Source organism: Grus americana, chromosome 1, assembly GCF_028858705.1.
Source record: "Grus americana isolate bGruAme1 chromosome 1, bGruAme1.mat, whole genome shotgun sequence".
In the NCBI taxonomy this organism is placed as follows: Eukaryota; Metazoa; Chordata; class Aves; order Gruiformes; family Gruidae; genus Grus; species Grus americana.
In genome coordinates, this window is record NC_072852.1 from 67,756,912 (window position 1) to 67,760,516 (window position 3,605).

At 43.7% G+C, this 3,605-nt stretch overlaps 1 long non-coding RNA gene across 1 annotated transcript; it reads left to right on the plus strand.

Annotated features, from left to right (window-relative positions):
• Window positions 1–232: 232 nt before the first annotated feature.
• On the plus strand, window positions 233–2,768 carry LOC129212362 (uncharacterized). Its single transcript, XR_008579147.1, has 3 exons — window positions 233–339; window positions 1,896–1,941; window positions 2,649–2,768. It is a non-coding gene; the product is annotated as an uncharacterized LOC129212362 (long non-coding RNA).
• The last annotated feature ends 837 nt before the right edge of the window (window positions 2,769–3,605 follow it).

The window sequence follows — 3,605 nt, forward strand, 5'->3', positions numbered from 1 at the left end:
CGGAAGTTTCTGTTTGCCTCACAGCAAGCACCCTTCCTTGGGTTTCTGGGAAATGGTTTTCCTTTACTGAAACTTAACAAATGCAGCACGCACTTGGGAAGTCTCTGATGACAGAGAAGGTGTGTGGGGGGGAAATTTGGGATTGTTTACGCAACTCCAAACAACAGACTCGTTCTGAAATCTTTTTTCCTCCTTTTGCTGAATACAGATTTCACCTTGATAAGTCTAACCCTGAACTGTAGTGGACCCACCACAGGGATGAAGGTCACCTTTATAGAGGAAGAAAAATTACAGGAAGAATTATGTAGTGCTGCAGCTTTTCAGTGTGGTAAATTTAAGGTACTCAGTTTGCACCATTATAACTCTTCAAAATGACCTAAGAAAATCACCTCTGAAGCCCAAACTTTGCTTACTTCTCAAGTGCAAAGATTAACCTTTTGTGAAATCTTCATGTTAAACCTCGCTGCAATTTGGCAGGAGTTTAGGGAAGAAAGAAGGAAATGGTCTGCAAAGACAATCATGATTTAAGAAGCTGTTCTCAAACAAAGCAGCCTTAGTCTTTTATTTCTATTTATCTAGCTTGTCTTTCAGAGACCATTTTTTGGCTATCAAAACACATTTATTTAGATTTTTCTTTTATGTGACTAAGACCTTGTCAGCCAGTTCCTGGCTTGCAACTGCTTGATTCTGCAACCTTAATATTCTCTTAACATTGGTTTGTATATAATTTCCTACACTTAGTCTTAGGAGCAAATTGAAAAAAACCAGCTTTCCCACCATATGGAACCATATGTACCCTCACAGGGGTCAGCAAAATGGCTGAGCTATTTAGACTGAGATTTAGCAGAGACCTCCACTTGAGTTAAGAGTGTGCGGCGAGAGCACTGAAGAGTTATTTGCTCTGGCAGGGTGGTCTGCAGTCCACGACTGTCAGTGGCTGCAGTGAGTGGTCAGCAGCTAGTCTGCAAGAGTTGTGTTAAACATCAAAATAAATGTAAGTTAAAGGTGGAATGCCCGATTTGAAAAACATAGGGTGTGCTGTGGGTTTACTGTGAACCACTGGGCTGCGGGGTTTGTGAACTGCTAGTCTGTATGGCTAACTGCTAGAAGGTGGGCCGCTTTCTTTGCTAGGGAGTTCTTCAGATGTTTGAAGAACCTGGGCTTTGATTTGAGTTGCTGCGGAAGAGTGCATCCATGGCCATCCCTCCTGTCCCAGCTCCTGTCTCTCACCCTGTTGCTTGTGAAGGTGGTCGCTTCCTTCTACCTGCGCAACCTGGGTGAGGTCACCAAGAGCGAGGTGACAGAAGGAGCGATGCCGTCTGTGCATGCTGCTGTTCTGTCGTATGTCACAGTGATCTCCAACAGCAGAGAATTACAGAAAAGCCTTGCTTGGTCCTTGGCCCTGCCTTACACTGGTGGTGAGCTGTTGGGCCTTTTCACTCCAGAGGCCCAGTCCACTCTAAATTTTTCTGTTTCAGTGCTTAGTGCATGAGCAGCCTTTACAACAAAGCACATCGTTCTGCAGTATTTGCTGTATTTCCTTAGGAGTAAGCAGCTGGTAGCCCTGCCTAAGCAAAGACAATAGCATGGATTTTTTGGCAGTTCTAACCAGGGCATTGCCAGTAGCTGTTTATAAAAAAACCAACTAAACAACACAACCCTAACTTAGGGCAGCTTTCTCATTCCCCCTTTTTAGGCTTCTCTAAAGTTTGCTGCTTGCCCATATTGCCCAGCTGCTGTCTCTGTGTCCCTCTGAACTCGGCCAGCCTCCGTTCACTGAAGCCTGCAGAGCAAACATGACGTGGTTGTGTAGCAGAACACTTGCAGCATTGATCAGGTCCTTGTAAATGATTTTATAACCATCCACTGTGGGTTTGCTGTGTGCCTTGTTGCAGGTGCAGAGGTCTCCCGTTGCGACGGAGTATGCCAGTGTAAGCGCATGTGAGTAACTGGGGGCCTGGTGCACAGTCAACAGCTGAGTGTGAACCGCTGGGTTTGGGCACGTCTCCTTGGATTGCGGACAGATTTCCAAGGCAGCAGCGCATCCCCTTCTGGGATACAGAATACTACTTCCTTTCAGCGCTTTGAAGACTTGCTTCAAAACTTCAAGAGCTTCTAAATAAAGCAGTTGGAGCCTTTCTTAATATTGGTGAAACACTGTGGTTTTCCCTAAATTCATCCTCAGAATAGCTCGACTAATGTTGCTGGAAATGTCTCAAAATATTTAGCCTGAAGCAAGCACATTAGAGGGAAAAATTCTGCAAATGCAATGTTTGGCAGTTGCGAGCAACTGAAGTCAGGGTCTTATAAAAGGAAGTACGAGGCAAATTTAACTGTTGTCATGTGTGCTAGGTGTCTGCCTATACTAACATTTCTGGGTGGATATACAAGTAATATGTGAAAGTTCATAATATATCCTTTCTCTTTAGGAACCCGCTTTATTCTGGTAAAACTCATTAAAGTCTATGGAATTACAAGATCATAAATCTAATATAACACTGGAAAATCAGGCCCTATAGATATGCTCTGTGTGTGGTATCAATCTATTTGCGGTGTATATATAAATAAGATTTGTGGTGAAATGAGAAAAACAAGCTGCTTGTACATCATCTAGGAATGAGCTCTATGTTGTGCTTAATATTTTCCAGAGACAAATGTGGTGACAGACTTATCAGAAACACTGGCTGAAATGAAGCTGTTGATCCAAACATCCTCATCATCCTTTATCCTAAAGCCAAAGCAAAAATGAGACTTCCCAGTGGGTGTGGGCCATGGTAACATTACTTTTTACAATCATTATTATTATTATATTCAGATGTTGGTTGTGTTTACAATTACAGTGCTGGCAGACAGACTCTATTAGAACTGCCAAAGCTGATCATCTAGCCTCAAATCTGATCATATTACTGAGAACACAGTCTGGGATTTTACAGGGGCCTGAGACAAATTGACTCTTTCTTCCTCGCCAGCTCATCTTGCCATATCTATTTCAGAGTGAGGCACAACATCTATTTTATTAAGCCTCCGTCACTTGCTGTGGATCCTTCTGGGTGGCTGTTGGGCAGAGACCAAGCAAAGTTAGTGGCTTTGTGCTAGCGGAGGGAACAACACACAAGTATCCTTGTGGGTTGGGTGGGTAAGTGAGCTCACGTTCACTGCACGTGAAAGATAAACAAGGGCTTTCTTTCCCATTTTGGCACTCTTTCTTTGTAGCAAAAGGAGTTATGGAGGACAGGAAATGCCTGACAAGCCAATAGATGTCATTTCTCTGTGGTTAGGCTGATTTTTTTTTTTTTTCTGTCCCAGGGATAACAAGCCAACAGCATTTGCATGGTGTACGTTGCATCCAAAGAATCAAGTGGGCCTAGCAGCTAAACTGGGACAAAATATATCCTTCAGGCAGGTCTAGCAGCCAGCACTTCAGTGAGTTTCCACTGCACAGACTCTGTTCCCTGGATTTAATGGCTCACTGAGTGAAAATGAAGAAATGAGCGGGTTAGCTTGCCCTCTGGAGAGAGAGAGAGATGCTCTTCGGAAAGCGAGGTAGATATTTAGATTAATGGAAGCAGAGCCAAGGAAGCAGGGACCCCAAGAAAATGGCCATG